This window comes from Hyperolius riggenbachi, chromosome 3 (assembly GCF_040937935.1).
Source record: "Hyperolius riggenbachi isolate aHypRig1 chromosome 3, aHypRig1.pri, whole genome shotgun sequence".
NCBI lineage: Eukaryota > Metazoa > Chordata > Amphibia > Anura > Hyperoliidae > Hyperolius > Hyperolius riggenbachi.
This window is the reverse complement of record NC_090648.1, coordinates 218380791-218393791: the sequence shown is the minus strand read 5'-3', so window position 1 is coordinate 218393791 and position 13001 is coordinate 218380791. Positions and strand designations below refer to the sequence as shown.

Genomic DNA, 13001 nt, shown 5'->3' with positions numbered 1-13001 from the left:
ACAAAAGCTTAATGGTAAAAGTCGTCCAACTACCCGTGACAATCGTTCAAATTGAATGACTGTAATGACGGATCACTAAACGCGCAATCATTCAGATTGCCATTGACTTCCGCGCAAATTGCAACAATCGTTTAAATGCGCCTTCGCTAATCGCTAGTATTTTGTTTCCGCAGTACACGATTTTGGAAGATGGATCGCGGAACGATTTTTCATTGCGCCATCGTCGCTGAGATTGCCCAGTCAACTCAGCTTTACTCTGCACACAGCAGTATTAATGTCAGTTGGTGAAATAACCCTTTAGTATCTTTGTACATATGAAGATTTTAAAGGGAATCTGAAGTGAAAATAAACTTATGATATAATGATTTGTATGTGTAGTACTGCTAAGAAATAAAATATTATTAGCACAGATATGAGTCTCATATTGTTTCCAGTACAGAAAGAATTAAGAAACTTCAGTTGTTATCTATGCAAAAGAGCTTCTTTGAGCTCTGTGACTTTATAAAGTCGTGTCTTTTGAAGCACTTATCTCAACTGTCTCATTGTTTCTTCTTTGTTTACGGTTTTTCTGCAGAGAAAAGTTCAAAAGTTCATTAGCCTGCTCTGTGAAATCATTTAAAATGCTGAGTGTATTGTGAAACTGCAATTATTAGAGAATTATGCAATGGTATAAAAAAAGAGCTATATACCTGGAAATCAAATTGACACTATATATTTTGCTACTAATGTTCTATTAAAGAGACACTGAAGCGAGAATAAATCTCGCTTCAGTGCTTATATTCAGCAGGGACATGTGTCACCCCCAAACCCCCCCCCCCCCCTGCAAAATCTACGACCACCTTGGTCGTAGATTTTGCTGCTCTTCAGGCAGGGCTAACGGCTGCAGCCCTGCCTCTCAGCGCCGTCTATCAGCGGCGCATCGCCGCCTCTCCCCCGCCCCTCTCAGCGAAGGAAGACTGAGAGGGGCGGGGGAGAGGCGGAGATACGCGCTGACAGACGCGCGTGAGGCAGGGCTGCGGCCATTAGCCCTGCCTGAATGCGGAAGCGCTGCCCGGGACTCCACGAGGGGATTGGGGAGGTAAGGGACCCCCGTTTAGCCGCAGGATAGCGGCGTTTTAGCAGGGGCACACGTGCCCCTGCTGAATATAAGCACTGAAGCGAGATTTATTCTCGCTTCAGTGTCTCTTTAAGTATCCGTATTACACAACCAATTCATTATATCATGAGGGTTTTTTTGCTTCAGTGTCACTTTAAGTAACATTCAACAAAGAAGATTGATTTCATGAAAATATCTGTGCTGGTTGGCCTTTTGAATACTGTTTAGAAAACTCTGGGTGCTCAACAAGGCTACAGCCTGTGCATGGTCTCCCAGAGTGGAGTGCAGTCTCAGCAGGAAGAGAAATCTAACAGGAGCAAAGTGCATTAGAGAAAGTGTGGGTGATGTGAAACAGACTGTCAGGCCTGGATGTACAAATGGGGATTTAATAAGCAAAGGGATTGCAAGTTGCACTTCTGCTCAGTGTGTGCCAGCAAATGTGATTGCTAGTAGGTATCACGTCCCCTGATATACAAAGAAGTGCAGACTACAGTAGCTCTTTCATTTCTCTCATTTGCCATAATTAGATAATTAGATTATTGTCCATATTGTTTTTTTCTCTTCTCAATCAAATGCTATATAATAGTTTGAACTCAGCCATGAGATTTCGGATGGATATATGTGGTTTAGTTGGATAAAAAAAGAAATCGTCCGTGCAAGCAGCTGCTTTAAGACTTGCTCTCCAGTTATACTTGTATGATTAAAAATGGTTGGAGGAGGGTCTCCAGACTTAGTACAAAGATAAGGAGTGAAAAAGGGCACCTGCTGACATGTGTCAGTCTTTATATGTAGGGACTGATAACGTGCCATTAACCTTTGCTCTAGCTGTATATAGAGGGAATTTTGTTTCTTCAAAAAGAAGGATTTCAGCTTCCCATTTATTCTGAAATGGGACCCCTTAATGAAGTCTTAGTCCACGGAATCAAACGCCTCTTTCATGTTAGTGGAAAGCAGGAGTGTGGGTCTTGAATTTGTTTTAGACCATTTAATATTGTTAAGGTTGTGTAGATTGCTGTTCTTGGCATCACACAATGGGAATAAACCCACCCAATCAAAGTGTTGAAAATGTTGTGATAGTCTACTGGACAAAATGTTGGCATATGTTTTCAGGTCCACATTGAGGAAATAAGGAAAAAGGCCTATAGCTGTTACAAAAGGCTGCATCCTTAGCTTCTTGATGGAATACTGAGATACTGTATGTCACTCCAATGTCGCTATATAGAGGAGGCCCCATCCAAACCATCTATGGAAATAGAATCAAATGCCTTGAGGAAATAAGGTGCAAGCAAGTTGTAGTACTGTATGTCTGGTCCTGCGCCTTCCCTGTAGGAATCCGTTTAACGGTCTGCTTGAGCTCTTCCTGGGAGTGGGGTTCTTCCAATTCAGCAACCTCTACAACATCCGAGAGGCAGGCTTCCCTCTGATCTGTTTAAACCAAATAATTCCTCTATTCCAGCTGCTATTTTCTATTTAAGTAGTGAGTCTTGAAGGGACATTGAGGTGCCATGTAAAGGTCTGACTTAGCTTATATCCCAAGAACAATGAAAGAAGCAGAGGAGCATGATCAGATAGGGCCATATTGTGTATGTTTCAGTGGCGTAGCTTAGGAGCTAGGGACCCCAGTGCAAGTTATACATGGGGCCCCCTCAGCACTTTATACATAACAGTTGATACAACACACCAAAACCTGCCAAGGACAAACACAGCATCAGAGGTGCAAGAAGGGGATGGGGAACAGCTTGTTAATGATTATCATTCAAAGCATCTATAGAAGTAATTATCCCTCCTGGCGGTATAAAAAAATCCGCCAGGAGGGAGCGCAGCAGTTTTTTTAAAAAAAAAATTTTTTCTATATCATGTAGCGAGCCCAGGGCTCGCTACATGATAGCCGCTGCTCAGCGGCATCCCCCCGCCCTCTTCGATCACCTTCGGCGATCTCCGATCAGGAAATCCCGTTCAAAGAATATGAGGATCAAGGCACCTCAACATTAAAGTGAACCTCCAGACTAAAAATCTACTCAGCAGCACTGAAAAGGCCTGGTGTTTCTTTAACAGTTTCACAGCATCAGAACTTTGTTTCTCTTATACAAGCCTTTTAGCTGCACAGAAGAAAACTGCCCGGGCATTTTTCACTGATGCTGTGCAAAGCATGATGGGATTTCTGATGTTGTTGTTCTGGTTCTGCTGTTTTGGTGCAATTTTTTTTTTTACACTTCGAATTTGACATCTGAAGCCTAGCGCATGCAGCTGGGAGGGGTTATCAGGACACAGGACAGTTGGAACTGTGTCTTATGCTCCTTGTCACCTCCTTTCAACCAAAAAGATGGCTGCCCCCATGACAAAGATGGCAGCCCCCATGAATCACAAACATTTGCCTGTTCTTTTAAAACAGGGTGGGTAAAAAATTATATTACCTCTCTATTCTAATTAACATAACTAATGTAACTTAATGACAGTATGTTTGTTTAGGCTGAAGTTCCCCTTTAAAGCCTTATATAAACATATGAGGCTTGTTGTCCAGGTGGAGATCGGGACATGATCCTTCGGGCGAGAAGCTAGCGGTGTGTCCTGCAGCTGGGGGGGGGGGGGGGGGGAAGCATTTTGTGAGTGACATCACACAGCGGACAGGGTGAAAGGGAAGGACATTGATCTATGCCAGCGATTGACCGAATAAATCTGCTGAGCAAATCACTGGTCAAGGTGTCAGGTGGCATTGGGACCCACTATACACATGCTATACTCTAAGCAGAGGTGGTTGCTATTGGCCGCTTTGACTGACTTTTATCTAGCCTCTGTATGAGGCTTTAGAGCTAGAGGAGCAACAATGGTAAGCAAGTGGGTATCTTCAATAACATAGTCTAAGGCAGCCTTTCACAACCTGTTTACCCTGGAGGAACCCTGCAAATAACGTAAGGATCTCAAGGAGCCCCTGCAAACAATTTTGTGATCTCGAGGAACCCCTGCATTTATTCTGCAGGAGGCGTGGTCTTTAAAAGTAGGTGTTTATTTCACTATCCCCATTATACTGTCTCCGTATCCTAATGCTTTTTATTAATGTGCTCATTATTATTCTGACACCAAATTCAGTGCTTCTTTTTTTATTGTAGCCCCTTATAAAATGTGCTTCCCCACGATAGGGGAACATGCCAAGGAACCCCTGCAGAGTATTTAAGGAACCCTGGGGTTCCAGGGAACCGTGCTTGAGAAAGCCTGGTCTAAGGGCAGAAGGACGATTAAAATGAGTGTCCTTCAGAAAAGTATTCTGTATTCCCTTTTTCTGCAAGGAAAAAGTACAATTAGAGAGAGAAAGAAAAGATAAGCCCCACCCTAAACTTATTAACTTCTCATCCAGCCATGGAAGGACATTGAGGGCTAATTTTAATAAAATTTGCCCTCCAGCATGAAGAACCCTCAAAATGTGGCTTTTTATGCTCATGAAGTGGGACTGCGTTGATGCAGACAATGTAATTCTGTTTCTGAGTTACAGAAACCTAATATCATATTTATTTGCAAAATCAACACAATAAATACATATATTCACATTATGGATCATAGCAACTTTAAAGCTTTCTGTGGAGCCATTAACCACTATAATCTGTAAAGAACAGACATTTTCCATCATTATGTAATATGTTGGCTCTTTATAAATAAATGATAATAATAATAATAATGATTTTCCATTAGCTATAGTATCTTATCTCATAGGTCTTCGCACATGGCCCTAGGCCACACAAACAATCCTTACACAAAGAGACATAATAGGTTTAAAGGAAACATTTTAATTCCCACCCGACCATGTTAATGATAACCCATTACGACTTTGTAGACAACAAAAACATTCACCCAGCATAAGCTCTAAGTTAATGAACGATTGCTTGGTAACACTGCTCTATTAGTAAAATACACTTGTAACTGAAAAGGCTGAAAGAGGGCACCATGCCAACACTTTGCTTCAAAAGGGTAAATAGTATGGTTAAAGTGGGCCAACATAAGACTCTAAGCTAAACGGAACGAAATTAAGTCTCCATATATTTATCTTTAAAGGCTTAGTGTGCATAAATTACAATTTTATATAAAAGTACATTTAATAAAAAAAGATTTGAAGATATTTTGAACAAATATGGTATTGTGGAGGAAGAAGCAGCTGCTTTTTGTGAGAGTACTTTTAGGCGGGAGAGGGAAATCTGAATTATAGGCTACACAGTACAATGTTAAAGACACAATGTGTCATCAATTACATTATTTAAAGAGAATCTGTACTCTAAAATTCTTACAATAAAAAGCAAACCATTCTATTCATTATGTTCTCCTGGGCCCCTCTGTGCTGTTTCTGCCACTCCCTGCTGCAATCCTGGCTTGTAATTGCCAGTTTTAGGCAGTGTTTACAAACCAAAGACATGGCATGTGATAGGCTGAGAGGAGCTCAGTCTGTGACTCACACAGAGCCTGCAGGGGGCGTGGCGAGGGTGTGTATAGCTTCAATCCTATCACAAGCAGAGCAGCAGATCCCAGCCTGAGTGCCTGAGCCCGATAAAGCCGTCAGAGGAAAGAAGATTAGATTATATAACAGAGATAATATAGCCACTGTGCAACTAGGAAAGGCTGCAGTAAGACAGACCACATTAGAACAGGTATAGGAACTTATAGGATAGAAGAAATAAGGCTGAAAATGTTGTTACAGAGTCTCTTTAAGATAAAGCTATCTTATAAGGGCCAGTTTCCACTAAGTGTGAATGTGCATTGCGATTATTTGCATTGAAACTGAAACCAGTGCAAGTCAATGGAGTAATTTCCATTGAATGTGAATTCTTAATTTGCGGTGCGATGCAGAAAAATATGGATTGCATGCATTTGTTTCCCTCACAATGATTGATAGCCACATCCGGATTTCCGCGTTAACAGCAAAAACACGGAAATCCAGAAAACGGATGCAGAATGCAACATGCTGATGGAAATGGGCACTTCTATGTGTTTTGTAAGTTATCTGTACCTGTAGGTTATCAGCACAAAATGCAAGCATTTACAATGGAATTGTCTTATCCTGTGCAGCATGTCCTTGGCACTGCATAGAGCAATGTCAAGGATTCCTAGCCTCACTCCCGTGATATACAGGGCCCAGAGGCGGGACAAGGTCCTCCAGCACCCAAGGCTGAGACACTAAAGTGCGCCCCTCCATCCCTGCCACCCCAGCTGTCACACACTGATTGCTATTAGACTAAGAGGGCCACAGGGCCCACAACCTCCCCAACACCTTAATATCTAGTTATCTGGCTTGCAGTCACTGTTATGTATCCCCTTTTCTTATTTCTTTCTGCTTCAAACACAATTAGGAATGACAGCTGAATGAATTTTGCGCCCCCTCCTACACTGCACCCTGAGGCTGGAGCCTCTCCAGCCTATGCCTCGGCCCGGCCCTGACAGGGCCGGCTCTCTCAGGAAGCAAGGTGAAACATTTGCATCAGGCGCAGAGATTACAGGGGCAGTATGTTTGTACTGTGTTTACGCTAACAGCATGCAGTTGGAGTTGGAAGAGAGCAAGGTGAAGAGGTCATCATTGGGGAAAGGCAGCTTGTTGTGCTGTATGAGGAGTCTAACAGTGAGTGAAGAGGGGGGAGGTAGGAGAGCAGCAGTGTTTCATTTCACTTGCACAGCAGAAGGGAGGAGGTGGCACTGCTGTCCTGACTGAGGAGGAATGGAGTGGAGGGTAAGCAGTTTGTTTGTCACAGACTCACAGGCAGCCAGTGTGCTATTATGTCAGCATGTCATGTGAGAACATTAACGCATCATGTGAGCGCATCAACACAAGTTTGCCCCAGACAGCTAAAGTCTAGAACCGGCCCTGCTGATATATGAGGTGCAGAATGGTCAGTCCACCAGAGCACAAGGTAGAACTATAATCCATAGTACAACAGAGACCAGCACACTCCAAAGTATTTTGCAAATACTGATTCTTGCTTTATTGCAACGGATCTTCACAGTATGGGCTTGATTTACAATGCTGTGATAACTCATATCACGGTTGCACTAGCGTTTTGTGCGCTATAACGCGCGTAATGGTTTTCAGGCGCAATTGCGAATTTTCACACGAAAACAAGTGCATTTTCGTGCGAAAATTCACAATTGTGTGCGAAAACCGTTACGCGCGGTTATGAGTTATCACGGCTTTGTGAATCAAGGCGTATGTGAGCAAATAGCTGTTAGTGACACAGCAGTAAATGCTACAGGCCATAGATAGGCAACCAGAGATCCCCACAGTGAAGTATAATTGCACTGGGGGGGATAAAAGATTAGTGGGACAGGTGGCGGCACAAGACCGATTCCCAAGAGACTTTTATGCTGAAATCAATCTGGAATCACCTGGAATATCGCTAGGAAAATCATTTTATACGCACCTTTATACTACTGGATTATAGCTTTTATTACCAGTAACAAGAGGGTTGATTGATGGACTGTAGGGACCTCTGGTTGCCTATGGTGAGTGGACTCACCCAAACAAAAACCCCTGCGTGCCAAAAAATGGACATGGTCATGCAGCAGAATGTGGGTGTGGTCATGGGTGGGGCCAAATATACATGACCTTAGCAGTGGTGTAAAAGGTCTGCCGGGGAAGTTTGAGCTCTGCCGTAGTGTAATAGAGGAAAGAGGCGCCCTGGGATATTAAAAGCGTTTAAAAACAGCTAAAAACAATCGATGTTATGAGGTGGCTTACCTCAATGACGAAATCTCTGTAAGTATTACAAAAGATTTTTATTAGCACAAGCGGCAACGCGTTTCACGGGTCACAGCCCGCTTCATCAGGCCAATTGCAGTGCCTCAATGGGTCTAGATGCAGAAGTGAGCGCTCACTTCTGCATCTAGACCCATTGAGGCACTGCAATTGGCCTGATGAAGCGGGCTGTGACCCGTGAAACGCGTTGCCGCTTGTGCTAAAAAAAATCTTTTGTAATACTTACAGAGATTTCGTCATTGAGGTAAGCCACCTCATAACATCGATTGTTTTTAGCTGTTTTTAAACGCTTTTAATATCCCAGGGCGCCTCTTTCCTCTATTGTGCTAAGTATACCCTCGAACAGACCCTGTTCAAGGGGTGGTGTCACACCACTAGTGGGGTCCCACAGTGGTTGTCTCAACCTTTTTTCATTAAGAGAGCGACCAGCCGTCCGGTCCTGGCTAGGACCACCCCGAGTGGAGTCGGGTTTATTGTCTCCACCTGCTTCCTGTGGTTGGTTGCCCCCAGCAACCCTCCTTTGTGAGTAGTGCTTTTTTATTCATCTCTTCATACTGTGGTATCATACATATTGCACTACTGGGCTCCCGTTTTTGTCTCCTGTGTCTTTTCCCATAGGGTGCAGCATCACCCCCACCACTATTGTCTGCCGTAGTGTATCACCCAAAAACACGTAATCTGGCAGCAGCAGTTCCCCAAAAATACAGATCTGACAGCAGTTCCCCCAAAATAGGTACCCCCAGTATAGCTAGCCAGGTCTATAGGTGTCCCCAGTATAAGTAGCCATGTGTATAGTTGTCCCCAGAATAGGTAGCCAGGTGTATAGATGTCCCCAGAATAGTTAGCCAGGTCTATAGGTGTCCCCAGTATATGTAACCAGGTGTATAGGTGTCCCCAGTATATGTAGCCAGGTGTATAGCTGCCCCCAGTATATGTAGCCAGGTCTATAGGTGTCCCCAGTATAGCCAGGTCTATAGGTACCCCCAGTATAGCCAGGTCTATAGGTGTCCCCAGTATAGCCAGGTGCATAGGGGAGGTAAGTTCTCGCCCACTGATGCCCGCTGCCAGAGGCAGCAAATGTTTCGTTCTGGAGGGGAGAGTGAGGGAGGGGGAGCCCCAAGGTGAGGGAAGGAAGGGAGAAGTCCCCCCTTGCCCACCGCTGTGCCCACCACTCCCCCTCCACTGTGCTGACACCCCTCCACATGCTAGGGTGGACAAAGTCCACCCTCTGAAAAAAGCAGGTGGACGTCGTCCACCCGCATTCACGGCTGACTCGACCCCTGCTTAGGGCTCTTTCACATCTAGAACGTGTGCGGGAGCCGTTCTCCTGCATGCGTTATATGCCCTGCGGCGTGTCGTCGGGATGCTGTGGTGCAATGCAGTCAGCGGCGGTAGTAATTAATTAACCCGATGGGAAAACGGCTGCTACTGAAAATTAAAAGCTCCCGGGTGCGTCGTGCCGCAACGCATCGAAATGCAGCGTCAGGTGTGAAAGGTAAAATTAAAGTCTATGGACTTTCATTTTACCTTGGTTAACGCAAAGTTTCGACTTTTCGTTAAAACGTAGCAAATGGGCTCTAGTGTGAAAGAGCCAAGAGCTATTTGCTCACATATTGTAAAGAGACTTTGCAATAAAGCAAGAATTTGTATTTGCAAGATACGTTGGAGTGTGCTGGTCTTTGTTGTACTTGGCACTGCATACGGCGTGCTATGAAATATGGTGTGAGGAACTTCTATTCTCTGGGACTAAAAAATTACTCTAGAAAGTCTAAACTGTGATGCCCAATACAAAACTGAACTCGGCCTGAACTATTAAGTGAACAGCACTAATGTCCTATGCACACATATGTCTCATCTAATACTGTGAATGAAATATCATTACAACACAGTTGCTCTCATTTCAGCCATCAGTGCAGGAAATCTTTCTTGTCGGCTTGAACAAACCAGGCAGAAGTTGCAGTAAAAACAATGGGCAATGAGACAGGCCTTGTACGATTTGGGCTCTGCTGTTATTATCTGTTTAGTCGGGTAAAGCTTTTGGGCAGCACTTCTTTTCCATTGCTCCAAACAAATAGGGATGACCAGTGCCTTGCAGACAGTTTCCAACACATTGGATAATCTTTGTGTATGACAGACAGCCTAGCCATAGTCAGGAAATGTCAGTATCACTGCATTTGGAAGTTCCACGCCGCTTAGGTTAGCCTAGAATTAATAATGTATGGATACTTTAGACAGTTTAAAGGTGCTGAATAAGCAGTAATTAAAAGAAAATACAATGAATTGTTAATATATGTCTACAGTTATGTTTATTATTATATTTTAATTCACTGCTCCATTTACCACTACTTACAAACTACAGTACAACTGTCATGTTAAACTCATAAAGGTCATCTCACTGGCCTCCTACTATAAATGCTATTTGTCTGGCTGTAATGTAGATCTCCTAGGTAAAGCACATTTTAGGTCACTCACCTGAAGTACTATTTCAGTCTCAAGCACCCATCCATTGCTTCAACTCATCTTAAATCTTTCAATAAATACAGGACAAATTATGGGGGTATCTTGCACTCAACTACAGCCAAACAATTTATTGTTTACTATCCTTTCAGCAACCTCACTATGTTTTAATATAAACCAGCAAAGGCCACCTATCAGCAAAATCTAAAAAAAAAAAAAGTTAGGTTTGCTGGACCATGTAAGTTCTCCAACCTTAGCCCCTTGTATTTATCATTTTCTACTCAAGGTTTCTATGTAAGGGCTAATCTATGTAAAGAGCATCATTATGTAAGTAGCATTAAGGAATTCCTCTTCTCCCCAGCTATCTTATCTAACCCTCCTTAAAAAGCACTCTCTTTAGTATAGGTCAGGCTTAGTAAGGTTTCAAAATGCTCACTTGATGCTACATCTGTGTCCTATCACTTAAATAAGCGATGACATGAAATTCATGGACCATTAGAGAATGGATGTAGTCAATGGCCTCAATTCACTACACTTATCTCCTGTCTTTAATAACTCTTCTAGAGTTGTTACCATGGTGATAAGGCATGTAGTATTCAGGAAACATTTTACCTCAGGCAAGCCTAAAGTTAACTCTTCTGTCTTTAAATTAACTCTCCAATCCTTAAAATAACTCCAGAGTTAAAGACAGGCTGTTAATTAGCTGCATGTGAAAATAACTACAGAGGAGGTAAATTAACTACAGAGGAGGTAAATTAACTACAGGAGAGGTAAATTAACTACAGGAGAGGCAAGGGCGTAGGGCCCGTGGTCGCAGCGGTCGCCTTGGCGACCGGGCCCGGCTCCTGAGGAGGCGGGGGAGGGGCCCGGGGGGCCCATCTCCGTTTGGAGGGGCATGCGGCCCGTGCGCGCTGGTAGGGGGGAGCCGCAGCCGCGGGGAGGGCAGCCCGACCTCTCCCTCCCTTCCTCTCCCCGGGGCCCCCCCCCCCCTCAGATGCAGAGTGAGCGGCTCACGGAAGCGCTGTAGGCAGAACTCACCTCCCTACGTTCCACTCGCCGCTGATCTCCTCTCTGGCTGGCTCTGCATAGATGCTGTTACACACGCAGCTTCCGGCTAAACAGGAAGCTGCGTGTGTAAGCATCTATGCAGAGCCAGCCAGAGAGGAGATCAGCGGCGATTGGAACCAGGGACGGAGGTGAGTTCTGCCTACAGCGCTTCCGTGAGCCGCTCACTCTGCATCTGAGGGGGGGGCCCCGGGGAGAGGAAGGGAGGGAGAGGTCGGGCTGCCCTCCCCGCGGCTGCGGCCCCCCCTCCATTATGGGGAAGGGGCGCCTACCTACCTGCCCTATCCTGGGGGGCAGCTACCTAATCTATCCTGGGGGGCAGCTACCTAATCTATCCTGGGGGGCAGCTACCTAATCTATACTCTACCTAATCTATCCTGGGGGGCAGCTACCTAATCTAACCTATACTGGGGGGCACCTACCTAATCTAACCTATCCTGGGGGGCACCTACCTAATCTAACCTATCCTGGGGGGCACCTACCTAATCTATCCTGGGGGGCAGCTACCTAATCTATCCTGGGGGGCAGCTACCTAATCTATCCTGGGGGGCAGCTACCTAATCTAACCTATACTGGGGGCACCTACCTAATCTAATCTATCCTGGGGGGCAGCTACCTAATCTATCCTGGGGGGCAGCTACCTAATCTATCCTGGGGGGCAGCTACCTAATCTAACCTAATCCAGGGGGGCAGCTACCTAATCTATCCTGGGGGGCAGCTACCTAATCTATCCTGGGGGGCAGCTACCTAATCTAACCTATCCTGGGGGGCAGCTACCTAATCTATCCTGGGGGCAGCTACCTAATCTATCCTGGGGGGCAGCTACCTAATCTAACCTATACTGGGGGGCACCTACCTAATCTAACCTATCCTGGGGGGCACCTACCTAATCTATCCTGGGGGGCACCTACCTAATCTATCCTGGGGGGCACCTACCTAATCTATCCTGGGGGGCAGCTACCTAATCTATCCTGGGGGGCAGCTACCTAATCTATCCTGGGGGGCAGCTACCTAATCTATCCTGGGGGCAGCTACCTAATCTAACCTATACTGGGGGGCACCTACCTAATCTATCCTGGGGGCAGCTACCTAATCTATCCTGGGGGGCAGCTACCTAATCTATCCTGGGGGGCAGCTACCTAATCTATCCTGGAGGGCAGCTGCCTAATCTAACCTAATCCTGGGGGGCAGCTACCTAATCTAACCTAATCCTGGGGGGCAGCTACCTAATCTATCCTGGGGGGCAGCTACCTAATCTATCCTGGGGGGCAGCTACCTAATCTAACCTATCCTGGGGGGCAGCTACCTAATCTATCCTGGGGGGCAGCTACCTAATCTATCCTGGGGGGCAGCTACCTAATCTAACCTATCCTGGGGGGCAGCTACCTAATCTATCCTGGGGGGCAGCTACCTAATCTATCCTGGGGGGCAGCTACCTAATCTAACCTATACTGGGGGGCACCTACCTAATCTAACCTATCCTGGGGGGCACCTACCTAATCTATCCTGGGGGGCACCTACCTAATCTATCCTTTGGGGCAGCTACCTAATCTATCCTGGGGGGCAGCTACCTAATCTATCCTGGGGGGCAGCTACCTAATCTAACCTATACTGGGGGCACCTACCTAATCTAACCTATACTGGGGGGCACCTACC

General features: G+C 45.4%; 1 protein-coding gene across 1 annotated transcript in view; it reads right to left on the bottom strand.

Moving 5' to 3' along the window:
• Positions 1 to 13001, bottom strand: part of HCN4 (hyperpolarization activated cyclic nucleotide gated potassium channel 4) — a 209618-nt gene that overhangs the window by 169038 nt on the left and 27579 nt on the right. The window lies entirely within an intron of this gene.